The sequence below is a fragment of the Amblyomma maculatum genome, chromosome 8 (assembly GCF_055883805.1).
Source record: "Amblyomma maculatum isolate TAMU_Amacu chromosome 8, ASM5588380v1, whole genome shotgun sequence".
Taxonomy (NCBI): Eukaryota; Metazoa; Arthropoda; class Arachnida; order Ixodida; family Ixodidae; genus Amblyomma; species Amblyomma maculatum.
In genome coordinates this window covers 25599866-25620231 of record NC_139351.1, presented here as the reverse complement: position 1 = coordinate 25620231, position 20366 = coordinate 25599866, and the positions used below count along the sequence as shown (strand labels likewise).

General features: G+C 42.8%; 1 pseudogene; it reads right to left on the bottom strand.

Annotated features, from left to right (window-relative positions):
* Positions 1 to 12160: 12160 nt before the first annotated feature.
* LOC146180758 (uncharacterized) lies at positions 12161 to 17575 on the bottom strand (annotated as a pseudogene).
* Positions 17576 to 20366: the final 2791 nt, after the last annotated feature.

Genomic DNA, 20366 nt, shown 5'->3' with positions numbered 1-20366 from the left:
CACGCTGCTTACTCACGAATCTGTCCAACATGGAAACAAGAGAAAGATATCATCACACTAAAAGTCAAAGAAAACCTCACTTACAGGGAAGCACGTAAGAAACTCACGTCCACTCACACCCCAACTTATTCTGTTGTGACGCAAAAGGGGGCGGCGTCACAGCAGTCCTTGGAACCTGCCCAGGTGACACACGGTGCACCTAAGGCAGGGACCTCTACGTCCCCGGTGGAAGTAGCTGGGGCTGCTCCACCACACCCAAAGCAGGCTGCGCGGGCCTCTAGGTCAGCTGGCCCCAAGGTCTCTCCAGTAACGGCGAGATCTACCACAAATGTGTCTGTGCAGTCTGCACAGTCGTCCAGCACGTCCGAAGACGCAATGGACACAACAAATGACGACCGTCCGGGGCCGTCAACATCTGACAGGCGACGGAGCTCCTTGGAGCGAACTAGAAAAGAAAAGGCCCGAATCACCGGGCCAGAAAAAACTTAGTCTCTCTACCTTCCTCATTTAAAATGGCGTTCTTAGTCCATTGGAACTGTAGAGGACTTTTAAGAAACTACAATGATATAACAGACCTTTTAAATTCACTGTCCCCTGTGGTCCTATGCCTACAAGAGACCAATCTGGGACCTCAACAAAAAAATTTTTTAAAAAAGCACAAAGTGTTTCGATGTGACAGAGAACAAGCAGGTCGCCTCTCCGGAGGCGTTGCTATTGTTGTGCAGAGCAGTATTGCAACGCGAGAAGTCCATCTTAAAACTAATTTCGAAGCTGTTGCAGTTACTGTTGTTCATTATAAAACAATCACAATATGTTCTGTCTACCTTCAACCTCATGTCATTGTTGCCCTTCATGATTTAGAGGAACTTTTACAACAGTTACCTGAACCATATATTTTAGTTGGAGATTTTAATGCACACTCCTCCTTTTGGGGGAGTGAGCAAACAGACAGTAGAGGACGTATTTTAGAAGATTTTTTGCTGTGCAACAACGTCTGCCTTCTGAATACAGGTAAACAAACATATTGCTCCCCAAGCTCAGGAAAAATGAGCTGCTTAGATCTATCATTTTGTTCACCATCAATTTTCACCGATTTTAAATGGGACGTTCTCGACAACCCATATGGAAGTGATCATTTACCTGTCATAATAAGTCTAACATCCTCACCATCCATCACTCTAACCAAACCACGGCGATGGAAACTTCACCTGGCAGATTGGACACTTTTCCAGTCCAAAGCTGACCTCATAAAAGTTTTTTCAGAAAATCTCAGTATAGATGAGCTGAATGAAGAGATTACAGCTTGTATTATTGCTGCAGCACACCTAGCTATTCCACAGTCCTCGGGAACTGTACAGCAAAACCATAAAGTGTGGTATACACAAGAGTGCAAAGAGGCAAAAAGAAAACAAAATAAAGCTTGGGGAATATTCCGGAGATACCCCACACATGAGCACCTTATAACTTTCAAAAAGGCCAGGGCTAAAGCACGGTGCATTCGCCGCGAAGCTGAAAAAGCCTCATGGCAAAATTATGTGTCATCAATAAATAGCTCAACCACATCTAAAAAAATGTGGGAGCAGGTTAATAAACTAGACGGCAAATACTATCCTTTCACGATTCCGCTTTTAACAACTCCTGGTACACAAACGAGTGTAGAAGAACAAGCAAACATATTGGGGGAACATTTCGCTACAATCTCTAGTTCGGCACACTATACACATTCCTTTATAAAGTATAAAACAACAGCTGAAAAACAAAGACTCCCAATAGCTGGAGGCACAAATGAACCGTTTAACTGTTTAATTACACTTGAAGAAATAACTAGAGTATTAAATGCCGGCAAACAAACTGCACCAGGACCAGATGAAATACATTATGAAATGCTTACTCATTTGACTCCATTGTCAGTAGATGCATTATTGAAATTTTTTAATAAAATATGGATATCTGGAACAATACCAGAAGCCTGGAAGACAGCCGTTATAGTACCTCTCTTAAAGCCTGGGAAGCCCCCGGACTCCCCAGGCAGTTATAGGCCAATAGCCCTGACGAGCTGCCTTGCAAAAGCTTTTGAAAGCATTGTAAATACAAGGCTCATGTTTGTTCTTGAATCCCGGAAACTTCTTGATACCCATCAGTGCGGCTACAAAGAAACATGTTCAACTATTGATCACCTTGTCCGACTGGAAAATACTATCCGAGAAGCCTTTATCCATAAACAGCATTGCCTTGCCGTATTTTTTGACCTCGAAAAAGCCTATGACACCACGTGGAGGTTTGGGATCCTGCGTGATTTGGGAGAGCTTGGCATTCGCGGCAGGATGCTAAAATGTATAAGCGACTTTCTCTCTCAACGCTCATTTAAAGTACGTCTCGGTTCTACCCTTTCTAAAACCTTCATACAAGAAAATGGTGTGCCTCAAGGATGTATTTTGAGTACTACTCTGTTTATAGTAAAAATTAACAGTATAGCAAAAATAATCCCAAAATCCGTTATGTACTCTGTTTACGTAGACGACCTTCAGATTGCATGTACATCCTCCAATGTGTCAACATGTGAGAGGCAAATACAGCTCACAGTAAATAGACTGGCAACGTGGGCAGATAGGAATGGCTTCAGGTTTTCTACTCAAAAGTCGGTAGTTGTTTTGTTCTCTCTCAGAAGAGGACTGCACATTGATCCCACCATCCACCTTAATGATGTTAAGCTACCTGTAAAGCACGAACATAAATTTCTAGGGCTAACTTTTGACAGAAAGCTTTCATTCCTTCCCCACATAAACAACCTAAAAAAGAAAGCTTCGAAATCTCTCAATATATTGAAAGTCCTTTCACATAAACACTGGGGATCTGACAGAGCATGTCTTTTAAAAATTTACCGCTCTGTGGTTCGCTCATGTTTAGATTATGGCTGCATAATATATGGATCTGCAAGGCCGTCATATTTAAAACGACTGGACTCCGTACACAATTCAGGCTTGCGTATTTCAACTGGTGCATACAGGACATCCCCCATAAACAGCTTATATGTAGAAACTGTAATAGGGCGTTTATTGACGCTCAGATGGAGAGCTGTGAGGACAGGACCTTGCAACGGCGAGCCCAGCGTACTTCTTTTTTGTCTTCGTCGCACAACGCACAGGTGCATGTCGATGGCTGAAGTGCTATCACAGTACATTTCCCCCCCGGGTAAAAAAAGGAGCCATCCTGGCGACTTATGGCGCGGAAAGCACAGCGGGGTCATAGAATGGCTTCAATCGGTTCACGTGAACTGTTTCACGACCACGGCGACGCAAGTCCGCAGAGGGCGTGACGGGCTCAACTACGTAGTTGACTGCAGATGTTTGCTGGAGGACCCTATATGGCCCGTTGTAGCGAGCAAGAAACTTCTTTGAAAGGCCAGGGGTTGTGGAGGGCACCCAGAGCCACACCAGTGTGTCCGGGAGATATGACGAAGCTTCGCCGGTATCACGGAGGTATTTTTGTTGCCACTGATTTTCTGTTGTGAGAGAGCGGGCGAGCTGACGGCATTCTTCTGCGTACGTGACGGCATCGGATAGCGGGGAAGATTCGGAAACATCAGGGCGGTAGGGAAAAAGTGTGTCCATAGTACAGGGTGGCTCGCGCCCGTAAAGGAGAAAGAATGGAGAGAATCCAGTAGTGGCCTGTGTCGCGGTGTTATATGCGTAAGTAACAAACGGTAGAACTTGGTCCCAATTGGAATGGTCGGTGTTCACGTACATAGCCAGCATGTCACCGAGAGTGCGGTTAAAACGTTCTGTCAGTCCATTCGTCTGAGGGTGGTACGAGGTAGCGGTGCGGTGTATGATGCGGCATTCTTTCAGGAGAGCCTCAAGAGCGTCTGATAAGAAAACGCGTCCGCGGTCACTGAGCAGTTCGCGAGGGGCACCATGGCGAAGAACCAGGTTTTTCAGAAAATTTTCAATAAATACATCTATCTATGAATAAAGTACGAGTCACGTTGCTCATGGTCACGATTAGTTCTGAACTTGCTTTGTAGTAGAGTAACTTTTAGTTTTTCAAAATCATGGCCTGTTTAATTAGTGCAATTGGATAGGGGAAGGTTAGGTAGTGACTTGATGTGTGTGCGGTGGTCATTGAATCCGATTCTGAAGGGAGTGTGGGGTTTGATCTATGTATTGCATCTAGCAGTGGCCACATTGCGGTAGGTATGCAACGTTGCCAGAGTCGCAGCTATAGTTTTCCTTAATATCACGTTTGAAATCAGAATGTCTACTGTTAGCCTGTTTTGTTGTCTGTGTGTGTTTGCATAACTGGCATCGACTTCTGCCTTAGGTAGGCAACCTGCGGCAGGTGGTTTGTTTACATTGGTGTGGACTACGCAATTTTGTATATTTTTTGGTCGTCTGGAGGATTTGGGAAAATTTAGGAGAGTTGGTCACTCTGCTCAATAATATTAAAGTGCTTCTTCAAAATTTTGTTGAGGTTAGGGGCGTTATTTGTAAAGGTTAGTGTCAGGTTACAGAGGTGAGAATTCGCAGGCGCATTTTGACGTTTCCTGACAATATTCTCGCGACTTAGTTTGGTAGCCTTATTAATAGCGTCGTTATTGATAGGAACAGAATAGTGTTGGTTCTTGAGGACCATCCGCTGGTGGTTGGCGTTTTCCTCAAATTCATCAAGGGGTGAGCAAATTCGCTTAAATATTAGGGCCTGTGAGTAGAGGATGTTGTCAGTGTCTTGGATGGCTGCTCTTAAAATGAAGGTATTGTTGTCTGTCAGGGGGGTCTTTTGTAGAAACTAGTGAGTAGTGTGCCCCCTTCTGCTTGGATAGTGAGGACTAGAAAGCTGATTAGGTATATCTGAAAGGTATTGTTGGATGGGCATTGTTGAATGGTGCAATAATTTGGGTTAGGTCGTTTTCTGTGTCTGTCCATATTATGAATACGTCGTCAAGGAATCGCTTGTAAAAGGCTGACTTAAACGGATTGGAGGAAATTTGACTCGATATGATGTATACATATATTGACGTAATTTGGTGTGATTTTAGTTCCCATGACCGTGCCGCTCATTTTGGAGGTAATAGCTATTATTAAATTCGAATGAGTTAGTTCCAATTCTAACTTGGTGAGTGTCATAATTGCTCTCGGGCTAGGGGAATCTGTGCTGCTGAGTTTTTCGTAAGCTGTGACTAGGACCTGGGTACCATCATCGTGTGGAATATTAGTATAGAGGGAAACCACATATAGGGTTACAAGTGCCACGCCTTCGGGAACATTTACTTTCGTTAACTCTTCGAGAAAGTGGCTGGTATCACGTATGTAGGACGGGTTAGAGAAGGTTATGTGTTTGATTAGAGAGTCTAGCTAATATGGGTTCTGTGAGCGTGCCGATGCCGCCAATTATTGGTCCACCTGGGTTGTTTTCTTTATGTACTTTTGGGCGCATGTAGAACCGGCCCGGAGACCGGTTGGCTACTGTAAGGACCTTGTTTATTCGAGGTGTTATTTCTCCTTCCTGAGTTAGTTGGTTAAGAGTGGTCATTATCATATTTTGATGTCCGGCGGTGAGGTCTGCAATGTGGAATTTGTAAAATCGGGTATTGTTAAGTTGGCTTCTTTCATGGATGTATTTTTCTGTATCCAAAATTACTATGACCCCACCTTTGTCCGCGGTGTTGAAAGTGATATCGTTTCGTTTGTTGAAAGAATCTAAGTCATCACGTTCGTTTTTTGAGAGGCTTGACGATCCGGCCAGTTGTTTTGCGAGAGCCTGAAGTATATCTTTTCTACAGCATATATATATATATATATATATATATATATATATATATATATATATATATATATATATATATATATATATATATATATATATATATATATGGTGTTCATTGTTCTTAAGTTGGTGCAAGTGAGCTAGCAGGCCTTCGTTTGTCAAAGAAATATTTGTGTAATCGGAGTTTACGGCAGAAGTTGTCCAGCTCCTAAACTAGTTCGTATTTATTGTGGCGGCCTCTGCTTGGGAAAAATATTAGACCTCGGTATAGAATCGATACCTCGTCCTTGGTTAGTGATGCTTCGAGAGGCTAATTATGTTAGCCTTTCGATTGATGGTGTCTAGTCCTTGACAGGGGCGGTCAAGTGAGTGTTGGAGTGGTTGTTCTTGTCCCCGAGTGCGACATTTAGGTTGTTGAAGTTTGGTGCGGCAGAGTGCTATACTGCCTCGCAGGGGATGTTGTGAGTTGTGAAAATTTATGGAATTTAATAGCCCAGATTTGAGGTGGCATATATCACGTGTATTCCAGGTCGCTGTGTACAGATGCACTTGAGGGCCTTTTCGTATCGGTCGATCGCTTCCTCGATGTCACCGCTGTAAACGTCGTTTGTTCTCACATGAAGGAGTAATTCTCGAACGTTTGTAGGCACAAAGTCCGGAAGATTCTTCAGACTTTTGATCCTCACTCCAGGCTGCCCGATGAAGACTGGAAGGCTGGAGAGCACACATTTCAGGTATCGGCATTGTCTATATAAGTATATATATATATATATATATATATATATATATATATATATATATATATATATATATATAGAGAGAGAGAGAGAGAGCGAAGGGTACGCTTTATTTAAAGAAACATTTTATTAGACTCGACGTTTCGATCGGAGACCGATCTTTCTCAAGAGTGAATCTTCTTGGATAGTGTTGCGGCTTTTTAAGCATTTGGACATAGACCACACCTGGGTAGGAAAAGAAAACGTGGGAGACAGAGGAAAGAGACAGATACAGTAGGGAAGGATGATGTCCAGGTGTGCCATCGCAGGTGCATCGCAGGTGCTGGACAGGCCTGTCGAACTGCGCTGACACAGGTGCCTGGATGCATAGTCTCTGCTGCGAAAGAATGCGGGCTATTTTCAATCTTCCTGGCCACGACGGCCGAAGAGTGGGAGTAGGGAAAAAATATATAAATGAATAAATAAATAAAAAATATTATAAAAAAAGAAAAAAAAAGGGGGGGGGGATGGAGGTGGATAAGGAAAGGTGTTAGCTTAAAAAAAAAAAATGTCGGAAGCAAGCGAAAGAAAACAGAAAGGGGGGAGGGCAGTAGGAGGTAAGTGGCTCTGACAAGACCAGAACACACCAACACTTTGGTATTCAAAAAAGGTGATGACCTCAGACGACTTGGCCAGGTGTGCACATTTCCTGTGTTCGTGACATCGGAAGAGAGGACAGGACCCCGTGGTTTTCGTTTAAGCCCTGTTGTAGAGTATTAAATTTAAAAATGAAATTGTTCGCGCTCACGAGTGTTTTTGAAGCCACTCTGTAATATTGTGACTTTAAGATTATCGAACTCATGTCCCTCCTTGCGAAGGTGCTTCGAAAGGGGGAGGTTGGGAAGGGTTTGAGCGTGCGAGCGGTGGTTATTAAATCTCAATCGGAAGGAATTATCTGTTTGGCCAATGTACTGCATACCACAGTCACCACACTCGAGCATGTAAACAACATTGCTAGAATCGCAATTTAAATCTTCTCGTATAAAATTTTTGAAATTTGAGTGGGTGCTTTTAGCTAGTGCTGTGGATTGCATGTGTTTACAGATTTGACATCGGCTTTTTCCGCATGACGTGCAACCCAAAGGTCTCGGTTTATTGACAGTTGAGTGGACAACGTGGTTTTGTAAATTCTTTGGTCTTCTGTATGTTACCTGAGGAGCAGTCGAGAATATTTTGGAAAGTCGTTGACTTTGTTCTATGATATTGAAATGTTTTTTAAGGATTTTGTTAATATTTGGGATATTGTCTGCGAAGGTTAGAATGAGATTACAGTGTTGTGGTGTTGGCTGTGATTCCGCAAGGGTGTGATGACGATTACTTATTTCAGCATTTTTTATGGCATCTTCGATGATAGAGGGCGGGTAGTGTTGTTTCTCTAGTGTTACTCGCATGCGATTAGCATTTTCTTGAAAATCTATGGATTTTGAGCAAATACGTTTGAATCTGATAGCTTGCGAGTATGGGATTGAAGTCTTGCAGTGGCGTGGATGGCAGCTTTTGAAGTGAAGGTATTGTTGTCTGTCTGTGGGTTTTTTGTAAACGCTAGTGATTAATGCGCCCCCTTCAACTCGAACCAGAACATCTAAGAAGTTGATTTTACTAGTTGAGTAGGTGTGTGTGAAAGAGATGCTAGGGTGTATGTTGTTGAATGAGGCGATAAACTTTACGAGTTCGTCCTCTGTTTCGGTCCAAATCATGAATATGTCATCCAGAAAGCGTTTGTAAAAAATTGGTTTGATTGCACATGAGGACAGAAAGTCGGACTCAATTTTGCTCATAAATATGTTTGCGTAATTTGGAGCCATTTTGGTGCCCATAGCTGTACCACTAGTTTGAAGATAGTATGAGTTGTTGAATTCAAAAGTGTTAAGTTTAAGGACCAGATTGGCTAGTGTCTCGATGGTACTTGGACTAGGAGAGTCTAAAATTTTATATTTCTCGTATGCTCCGATCATGGCCTGGATTCCGTCGTCATGTGGGATGTTAGTGTAAAGTGACACCACGTCAAGGGTGACTAGAAAAGCGCCATGAGGGAAGGTAATATTAGATAATTTTCTCAGGAAATGATTGGTGTCGCGTATGTAAGATGGATGTTTCGGAGGTATGTGTTTGATTAGGGAATCGATATAATCTGAAATTGGCTCTGTGAGTGTGCCAATACCGGAAACAATAGGTCGCCCTGGATAATTCTCTTTGTGTATTTTCGGGAGCATATAGAAGCGCCCCGCTGAGGCATTTTTTGGCGTCAGTGCCTTGCTTACACGTAGGGGTAATTCACCTTCATCGGTTAGTTTAGTCAGAGTTTTTCCTATGATGCTCCGGTGTTCAGCGGTGGGGTTCGATGAGAGTTTCTTATAGAATTTTGGGTTATTGAGTTGACGGTTGCCCTCCTGAATGTAATCGTCTTTGTCTAAAATGACTATACCTCCACCTTTGTCGGCGGGTTTAATAACAATGTCAGTTCGTTTGCCGAGTGAGCCTAATGCATTACGTTCTTTCCTTGTGAGGTTAGGTGGGCCAGATCTGCGTGTCCCAAAGGCCTGAAGAATATCCCCTTGTACTGCTTTTATATACATGTCAAGATATTTTTCCCTACCAGGTTTGGGCGTCCACGGTTCCTGAGGTCGGGGGAAGTGCGGATTACTCGAGTTTGGTTTATCGAAAAAGTATTCACGTAGTCTAAGATTTCGAGAAAAGTTATCCAGATCTTTGAATAATTGAAATTCATTATACTTTCTATTACTTGGACAGAATTTTAGGCCCTATATATATATATATATATATATATATATATATATATATATATATATAGGGCAGCTTGTCTCTAGAAATGATCTTGTGGCTTTCCATGCTTCGTTATGGATGTTACTGCAAAATATTCAAAATGTTCAACAAAGTATGACACGTTCAGATGCACACAAAAGGTGCCTTAACTCGCGTTTATTAGGTTTTGATCATGTCAGCCACGTTTGACGTTGGGTTCCCAATGGAACGCTATGAAAGATGCATAGTTTCTGGAAAAGAGAAAAAGATTACAAGGGAAGCAAAAGCAGAAAACAAACGAATTTCAACTGATATGGTTCTGAATATTGTCTTGCTCTCCTGCTTTTATGTGCTCAATTATGTGTTATGAAGATACACCACACAGTTTATTATCTGCGCTTTTCACTTCAAAAAGAAATATGCAAGCACAGACGTTTCCAGTTTGAAGAATTCAGAAGTGCAACAGAAGAAGAAGCAAGCCCTCCGCTTAAACTAGATATAAAAATATTATAGATTAAAGGAAACTGAAGACAAAGGCTGATACGCTGCAAAACCATAGTGGAACCTAGAAATACCAGTCAAACGCAATGGCTGCAATATCTGCATTTACTGATCATTTCCACCGCAGTTAGAGAACGTATTGAACCAGTTCCGGTGCGGGGCACTCCTGACAAGGCTCCCCAAATCCCGAGGAGTTCAGCATGAAGAGGGGTAACTTGAGGTAGGCGGCAGGCATTGATTCCTATGAAGCTTAAAAAGAAATCGCTACTCCGGGTTCGCAAGATGCAGCTGCTACGGCCATACAGCGCTTCCTTAAACGCAACCAACTCGCGACCAGAATTGTCGTTATTCAGGGGACCCCATGTCACTCGGCGAATCAGGGGGCAATGCGGCGGCACACGCCGCGGCTGCCTTGGCAGGTGGGACGTCCACATTTACTTCCCCACGCCCCTTACTTCATCCTTACTCGACCTTAAGCGGGCAACTCACCCCTTCTCTTGCCTTTATGCACTATACTCGGACCTGTCTTCGTAGCCTCAGTCAGCATTGCATGCAGGTGGCCACACCAGGTCCACCTTTTACGCGAAAAACCCACCTCACCTGAAGTCAAGAAGTCTTTTTGAAAAAGCTCATCGTCCATCTGGCTTACACGCCACGTATTATGGCCCGCTGGCGTCAGTATACAGAGGAAATTATTACGTGCCCACACTATACGACACTAATGCGCGGCGGCATATCTCATTTACTCTGGCATTGCCCTGCTTTTTTCTACTGGACGCTCCGAAATCAAACCCTCCCGCCTAAACTACCGTTCCCTTCTAGAAACTGATGTTAACACACAGATGATATTTGCCAAGTATGGCTCCCTTAGTGGCCTGTTTAAAGCAATATGATTTGAGTGACGACCTAAACAATCTCTACTCCCTTTTACCCCCATCCATGTCCATGAGCCTTCCCATTCAATAACGGACATTCAATCAATCAACCAGCGCAGTTAGTAAGCTTGATGACACCTTCCGTGAACCTGAGAACCATCAAACGGCTGAGTTTAGTAGCATCTTCCCCTGGCTGCTCCAAGAGTGCGCCTGGCTGAGCTCGTCGGGCCACAGCTGAATGTTTAATTTGAAATATATATTTGCAGATCTAGCTGCACAACCATGTGACACATGGGGGACGTAGCCTGCAAGTCACAAAACGTATCAGTCAAAAGACGTGATGTGTGGGAATGTAGAGTGAGCGCCTATTCTCTACATCAGCAATTATTTGTTTTCGTTGTTTTCCGGTGGTTTGGTGCAATAGGTGGCATGCAAAGCGACATCGGGACATGGAGTCATGAGTGCATTTTCGCAGCCAGTTGCAGGGATTGTGTGTTTGCTTTTCTGACTGTAATAAAAACAGGCAAAAGTGCTGGAACTTATGCGGGGTTGCTAATATATTCAGTGCGTATGCATGAGTTACATGTACACGCATATGCACCGCGCGTGCCTTGCAGTTCTACAGTTTATGTACCGTTTCAAAGGCATGTAAATACTGATGTTTGGAATTAAACTGTGAAATCTACAGGTTGTTGCTCAGCTTATGGACAGAATTTTCTTTCACTATAGCTGTTTCACATAACAGGCTGAACTTAAGATACAAAAATGCCTGATTGAGCCCAGTGCTCTAACGCTTCACACAGAAGCCGTCAAATTTTTTAGTGTTCCCTCCCCTGCCGCTCTGGCCAGCGCAGCCCATACCTCACTGCTAGAAAAAAAAAAGGAAGCAAGCGTGCATACTGCTGTGTGCTTTGCCAAAGGCATCTCTAAGCCAGCATTCATTTGAAAGCGCACCGTTGAATTTCGCCAGCCTGTCCGCCCTCCTTTCATTCTTTCCACACTCCTAGGAAAAAAAAGCATGCGTGCTGCCGTGTGCTTTTCTCGCAGGACGGCTAGACCACTCTAGACAATAATTAATTGAGCACTGAAGGCAGCTCCAAGCGCATTCAAGTTAGTGGCAGCCAGCCTACCAGCCTCTCCTTTAATTCTTCCCTACTGAAAAATCTCCCATATAAATTTCAAACATATGGTATTATATGGGGGATATGTTTCATACGGGACATATGGGGGTACGGGTGATATGTGCAATATGGGCATAAGGACATTATGGGCGATACGGGTGATATGTGCAATATGGTCATTATGGGCAGTACAGGCATTATGCGTGATTTCGGCAGAATAGGTGATGTGGAATTCATGGCCATATAATTCCTTTTCAGGTGTTCTGTGCAGGTGTTCTGCATTATACAATAAGAGAAGGTTGGTAATAACTGCAATTTTCGCCATTATTTATTTGTTTTCTGATATACATGATTGAATTTTTCATCTCTTCATGTCATTCAGCATTTCTGCGATATATCTATTCATTTTCTGCATGCGCTTGCTTGTAGGCAGCTGATCACTTGCATTCCTGCTAATATATGTAGCAAATTCATCTGCAAAGCAATGAAATGAATTGTTGAAATCAGTCAAGAAACACCAAAACAATTCGAAGGAATTCATATTCTCCACAAATGTGAAGGATGGTGTGCTGCGTTTATGTAAAACAACATGAAAATGACTGAAAAAAGATAATTAGGTCAAGGTTCAAACACTTACTTGTTACAGCTGCCAACTTGTGAGGGGTCAGGGCTTTTTTCGGAGGCTGAATAGAGTCCGCGTTCAGAAAGCGGCGACATGGGACCCCTGTCACACTCCTGTTTTTGAGCTCTGGCACAGGCCAAAGCGCCTTCACCGTTTCTTTGCAAAACAGAGAATCCTTGGGCCGTGTCAGGAGCCACTGCCGTCTCTCTACTGGGATGTACACTCCCTTGACAAGGAGAACCTGCATGGAACAGAGAAAAGCATTACCCTCTGCATTCATGCAAAGATAAAATACTCCCATTAAAGAATAAAATATACACTTTCAATACCCTTAAGCAAAAGGCGATTTCCCTTAATATTTCTTGGGAAGATATTTACCAGTTGAGCTCAAAATTATTGCAAATATTTTTCGAAGTTATGGCGTACTGATTAAGCCTCTTATTGCTCACCAATTTACCGTGTTTTGAAAAACGATGAGAAAGAGATGCATCTTCAGTTACAAAAATTACTCCACTAGTACTTTTTTGTGCCTAATAAAAACCTTTGTTCACAGATTGCCTACAAAAAATTTGCAGTGCAAAAACACAATTTCATTTTTCATTAGACTAAAAAATTGAAAAGGCGTGTTACATAATAGCACATTTAAAGAAAATTGGCTTTGAACAGTTCAGTAAAGCCATAAATATTATAGAAAAAATCGCAGATCGTAGAAGACACGAACTGGTGCATTTGGAGTATCAAACGACTCACTATTTTCGATATTGATTAACAAAATAAATAATCCTCTATGCTTTCCCTGCTACGAGTGGCTATAGGCTGATCTTATATGTGCCATACAATGAGCCTCTTATGTCACTACAGTTTGATCACTAGCCAAGTAGTGTTTTAATAATGTTGTATGGTAAATGCGGTGAAATAAGTGGTTATTTTCATGCGTACCCAAGTGCATGGTAATAAGCAGCAATAAAAACATAAATGAATACATAGACTTCTTGACCAGTCTTTCCCAGTTTTTAAGGGAAATGGCATAGCAAGAAACACAAAACAAAATGTTAAAAAGAGTTATTTTGGGTGTTATGGCCTCTTCCTAGCGTATTTCTGTCAGCACAGTTGTACAAGTATAAGAGTAGTAAACATGTAATTCCCCTACCTGGTGGTTTACTGTTGCCAGTACAGGTACCTCGTCCCCAGGCACATTTGACGGAAAGGAAAAGCAGTGAAACATGTACCAAACTGAAATTGAAGTCACACATGTTTATAGACGGGCCACAGTAGACATGACAAATGAAAAAAAAAGATATCACTCTTGGTAAGGACGTTAGCTATGTGTTGTTTACAGCAACGAAAAAAAGCCGCCCTTACAGCTCTGATGTGTAAGCAACATTAAATAGATTGAACACATAGATATCTTGATTGGTCTTTCCCTGTTTTTAAGTGGGACTGAAAAAGAGCCATCCCTAAAACGCTTTTGTTTGCATATTTTCAGTGCAGTGTTCAAACTGTTTCCTGAAGAGCTAGAAACGAAAGGGATGTGTATAAGTAGAAAAGAGCTTAATAAATTGGTCAGTGGTTCTCAGCAATGAATGGGTCGGGGACCTCTTGTAAACCACTTAAATTTGACTGAGGGGGTGGGGAATCTTGTAAGGAGTGCTGTGCTGCCGTTCCAAGAGATCACCAAACTGCGGTAGGGTTTAGGCTAAACTGACCTCTAAAATGTGCACATGATAAGCCAGTGGGCCACAGCTGCAGAGGACATAGGCAAAGGCAGCATGTAAGTATGCATGCCGCTGGAAAGAACTGAACTCCTTGCAACACTGCGCTGCTCGCTATCCCATTCCAGTGTTTTGCTTGCAGCCCCATTTAGCAGTGCAGCAAGAACTCGAGTTTAACTGATGCCTGCCTCAACAAAAAGCTGTCTTTCTTCCTCTCTCATATGCACACTTTCAGTTTCCACACTTCTCTCCTGTGCCTTGCCTTTGAGAAGCTAGTTGGCTTTGAACCTCCATGCTTTAACCCTGCAAACCTCGGTGAGAAGTCCCGCAAAATTGGTTAAGAAGGGCCTCATGGACTTCTTAACTATAAGTCTGGCGAGTTCCATTCTATGGGCCTCTGTGGGGTTGACAGGGCACATGAACAACGGATTTTTAACAATGCAAGGAAGCACAACTTCTCCGAACTTCTTTAGAGGCTGTGGCCCTTTCATCAGTACTTCAGCTGCTTTAGAGGAGCTCCCCCAGAAGGGAAACAGAACCCACAAAGGCCAAAGTGCGGTAGGAGAGCCCTCCCCTGTCGATTCCTGCAATCAGGGCAGTTGTAGATCAATGCATCCCATGGATTCAGTGTTGTCTTGTACTGCCCTCACCAAAAAGCCAGCAATCAGGGCTAAAGTGCTTGACCTCAAGCTCTGCTGCGGCAGACCTTAAAATAAAGTGTGGTTTGGTGTAAGAAATAGGTAATAACAGGCTTGATAGCAGTTACAAGAAACGGTAAACTGGTTAGTGATTTTGTTGAATAAGTGTACGCTACAGTGACCTTGGCATTGACTGCAGGTCAACATGTAGTTAAATAAAAGCTACTTGAGACATGTTTCAGAAAATGCCTAAGCACATTGTGCACTCTTGGAATTTCGGCCAAAACATATATGCTTCACTGTTATGCCCTTTTACAAACATGCAAACCGTTACAAGTAAATTCTTAGCTATGTTTTCAGCGCTTGCTCCACAATGTATTGATGAGGACAAAATGCATACTTGGGTATCGTTCCAACGCAGACAGGTAGGGGAGCAAAAGCTTTCTAATGTCCTTTCCTGCAGTGGCTTTGCTCACTGCTTGAGCAGGCCGATGTGATGCTGCCCCTAGCTTTCCCACCAAACTTTCGACATTGCCACTGGCTGACGAATGAATGGTGCCAGTGACCAAAATCTTCTGCAGCGCCGACAATGCTGTGTAGGCATCAGTTTGGTCATTGCTGCCATCTGCCTAATAGCAGAAAACAGCGACTCTACGTCATCACTGGAAAACTTCCCTGTCAGCACAAAGTGAAATCCTGCATTTAGCAGGTGTTTTGTGCACACAACAGTGGACGCTGTTGTTATGGTTAGTGCCTCGTGAGTTTCTGCAGTGAGAAATTCCAGCTTGTGAATGGTACCTTGCTTCCACAAGGCAAAATAATCTAAGCATTCTGCCTCCAGCCATAGAAGCCTGCAAGTAAAAAAAAATGATTCATGATGCAAGAAAGTGGCACCGAGCTATTTTTTTTTGCAGTATGGAAAAAAAATTACAAAAGGGTTTTAAAAAGAGAACATGAGTATTAACTTTCGCATGCACTTTTTATGTGGATGCTTTCTTCAAGTATACCAGCATTTTTGCAAATTGAGACTTTTGAAAGATAATTGCTTTTAGATATTTCAACCGTAGTGCATATACCTTTCATCACTTGCGCTGTAGAAGGGCATCCTCCAAGCATTCCTGCTGACAGTGTAAAATGTGGTGCTCTTGATGTTGTGCACTGAAAACCATTTGTAAACTATCTCCATAAATTCTACTGTGGGCAAGCAATCCTCAAACCCAGGAGCGCCAAGGCGATGTCCGTGCTGCTGCAGAAACCTTAGGACTGAAGTGACCTTTAAAAAAAAAAAAAAAGAAACACCAGTGAGCACCTAAGCTGACTTCTGAAGGTTGGATAAGGTAAAACTGGAAATATTAAAGAGATGCAAACAGTTTATAGCTTTTAAGCAGTCCTACAGACTGCGACTGCCATTTATATTTACACTGGTATATACAACGTTCACACAAGAAAATTAATCAATGCATATTTTACCTGTGGTGAGAAAATGTCAATAGCTCTACTGACATTCATTTTCTCGAAGTTACTTGGCCAGAGGTGCTTCTTTGTCAGGCCCCGCACCATTTTAAAAGCGCCCTGCCGCTCTTGCACCTTGTGGAGCAACCTGCGAAAAAGTAAAGGGTTAGCATAATACTACAAAAGTTACAAAGCAAAAAAGCATTGTTTGTTACCTTAAGTAATCTGGCAGGATCAGCTTCCCTTTGTTTCGGAAAATTCTCTTTTCATCAAGAACTGCGACCTGATATTTTTCAGGATATGACAGTAGTCAAATGACAAGTAGAGCTGCCGGCTTTCATCTAGAGGATGCCTAGAAAAATGTTCGTAATGACTATTATGTCACCTTAAAGCAACATTATAAATCCCATACACAACCACCAGAATGCAAACATGACAGAAGACTTAGCACAAATATTCACAGCAACACATGCATTACATAAGGCAACAGTGAATGACCACTCACGTTATGATAGGCTTGATAGGGCCACCTGACAAGCTAGAAAAAAAAATTGCAGTTTGCCTGATGATTGTCTCCAATTAGCCTCACCACCTGAAAGCCTGCCTCTTCGACAGATGCCATTACTTAAGGGCAAGCATCTCTAGTTGCAACATTGGGATCCCATGGTCAGTTGGAGGAGCTGTTGTTGGTGCCATGTAATGTGTGCTGCTATGAGAGTTTGTGTGACTTTGAGAGGAAAAATGTGGATGTTTTTGTTGTGTATTATGATTGCAGTTTTAGGGGCCTGATCGGATGCTAGAATTTTGTCTTTTAATGTGAATGATGTAATATTGTTGTTGTGATAGTATGGTTCTTGGATGAGTGATATGTCCTGAAAGTGTTGTTTCTGAAAAACATGAAGTTCATTTGCTTTGGATGAGTGTACCAAATTGGCTTGTAATATTTTAAGTGTGTATGGTGTGTTGTGAGTGTTCTGTGTGTTGCGTAGAGTGTGTGTGGTGTGATGGGCTAGTGTTGTCGGAGAGTGTGCTATGGGAATTCCGTTGTTGGTTGGTCATTCTCTGTGTGTAGACTGATTCGCTTATTGCCAGCGTGCTTCCTGTTGTCTCTGGAGCTGTTGTAGGGAGTGGCAGAATCTGGACCCAACTGTGTGGTCAACTGTGCGCTGTCTTGTTAGATAGCAGACATTGCATTTAGCTGTGTCTGCCCGACACTTGTCTGGATGATGGGGTTCTGCACAATTGGGACACTTGCGTGTTTTGCTGTGGCAGTGCTTTGTCACATGACCGAATGTGGTGCATTGTTTAGCGTGGAATGTTGATGTGAAGGTAGGCAGGATATGTCATCCAACCTATCCTTACGGACTTCTTCTCCTTGAGAATGAGATATGTTGGAATGTCCTTTGTGATGGTTACCACCCTTCTGTTGGTAGGGTTGACATAATCGCCTGAGATGGCGATCTCTTGTTTGATTAGGGGAATGATCTCCTCACCCTTCATTCATTTATTTGTTTTATTGATTTATTGAATCCTCAAAGGCCCCATTTAAGGGGTATTACATGAGGGGTGGGCTTGGAGTACGGCGGTTACAATAAAAAATGTCTTTCGATGGCAGTCTTGAAATGATGAATGTCGGTTAGTGAGGCGATGTGGTCGGGAAGGTCGTTCCAATCCAGGGCAGTGCTGAGAAAAAAGGACTTTTGGAATGTTGTATGGGCGCGCTGGGGGTAGACGGCATTGGAGTGGAAATGACGAGATGACCAATGGGCTGGACGGATGAACACGTTGTTAGGTGGCAAGCTGTGATAAAACTTATGATAAAGAGAAAGGCGAGCTAGTTTCCGGCGTAAAGCTTGATTGTGAAGTTCAAGTTTGGATTTTAGTATGGTAACACTGGTGCGATAGGAGTAGTCTGAAAGAATGAAACGTGAAGCTCGATTTTGAGTAGATTCTAGTAAATTGATCAGATTAGTCTGGTGAGGATCGAATATAGCTTGAGCGCACTCAAGTTTGGGTCTGACAAGCGAAGTGTAAGCAATTAGTTTGACAGAAGGGGGAGCTAATGAAATGTTGCGGCGTAAGTAGCCAAGAACGCGACAAGCGGAGTTGGTTATATGAGAAATATGACTGGACCAGGATAGGACACTGGAGATATGAATACCTAGATATTTGATAGTGTCAGTTTGATTTATAGGAAAATCGTAAAGATGATAGGTAGAAGGTAAGTAGTTACGCCGACGGTGTAAAGAGACATGAAACGTTTTATTAACATTTAATTTCATAAGCCCACTGCTTTGAACATGGGCTTCTTGGGATTTGGAGTGAGGGTGGTTAGTTCGTGTGCTCTTGGGCTTTCATCTATTGCCCTCTGGAGCTTGGTTAGACCCTGTGGACTGGTGGACTGAACCACCACCTTGTCTGCTGCAATCTTAATCTCCACCTCACTGAGTCCAAACTCTGCCGGTTTGAAGGTCCTTTGTATAAATGTGGCGATCGCGTTTGCGTTGGTTCCAGAGCGGGTCTTAGATTTGATGATTAGAGTTTGTCTGAGGGTAGGAGAAGGCCCTTCCTGTTTGTTCGAGGTTCTCTCACTGTTCTGAGGGGTGTGGCAGCTGCTTTTTGTTCTATGTGGGCCTTTAGCTCCCCTGCGAGTTCTGCATTCCTCAGAGAAACTGTGATCAGTGCTGCCTTAATGTTGTTGAAGGCCAGCAAAAGCCTGGAAGAATGTTTCTATCCAGACCGTAGGCTCTGCTCGAGGCCAGTGCCTTGCTGACTTCAGTGTCCTTATCGATGAGGAAGTTCGTGATCTCCTCATGTGTGGTTGGGGAGGCCATTCTCTCTGTCTGGTCCCTTTGGTTGGGTTCATTTGTGCCAGGTTGTCGTGTTGTTCTGGTGAGTTCCTCATCAGATTCGTCAGAGCTTTGATGTGTTTCTACTGCTGGGTGTGGTGGCTTGGGTGGCTTCCTTTGTGCGTTGTGTGATGAGGATGACTGAGAAGCCTGTGCCTGAGTGTCCTGAAGTCGTGGGAACTTTCGTGTCTTGTCCTCCGCCTTTTTCCCCTATGGTGTGTCCATTTGGGGCCTCTTAGTCTTCTCCCCTCTCTTGCTAATACAGTGTAATTTGGGGTCAGTTTCGGTGGTGGCGGCATTATTAGCGGCGGACTTTACCAGTGAAACAATGACAACAAAACGAAACACAAAGTACTAATTGGGATGACAAACTCAAAAAGGGGAAAAAAAGGAAGCACAGCGAGAAAAAAACACAAAACACAGACAAAAAAAGGAAGTTACTCATAAAGAGTAATAGAGCGGTGATGTAAAGGCTGGACTATAAGTGGTAACAAATTGAATTAGGAGAGTAAGTTGAGCTGTATGGAAAAAATTAATGATAGCTAATTAGGTGATAATTTGTATAATGAGTTGGTGTGAATAATTAGAAGTAAAAGGTGTGAGAGGGTAGAGGTGTGACCAAAAAGCTCAAGTGTGGAGAACTTAGATGTTCAGGGAGGTCAGGACATCCCGGAGTGTTGAAAATGACTAAGTCCAAATTGAAGTTTTGGGGTAAAATGTTCGAAATAACGTTTAAGTGAACGGAATGTGTTCTTTCTGGGTATTGCTTAGGCTCCACAGGCCAATTCTTATGGTTTAGGAGAGTTGGATGATTTTAATAACCTCGTGGGGGAGGAAGCTTGAAGATGTTTTGGGGCTAAGTCCGAAATTGAAAATTTAGGTTAAAATAGTGCAGTTCTGGGTTGCGTGGGGGGATTTGTTGGAATTTAGTGTTATTTTGTTCGGCAAGGAGTGTACTTTAAGTATATCAGGTTAGAAATGTTGTGTACTTGTTGATTTGAAAGATAGGTACACACGTGGGGCTGTCCGACTTTGAAAATGTGGGAAAAAATAGTGTATATTTGGATTGTGTGGGGGGATTTGTGTGAGTTTAGTGTTGTTTTGTTCAGAAATAGTTGTACTTTAAAGATATGTGGTTATGGATACTGCATAAATATTAGTTTAAAAGTTAGGTAAGCACGTGGGAGAAAAAGACAAAGGAATTTGAGGTTTTCCGTTAATATCTTAATTATTTAGGTGAAAAGGTTGATGCGGGTGTCGTTTGAAAAAATGAGGAGGGGATCTATTGGTTGTG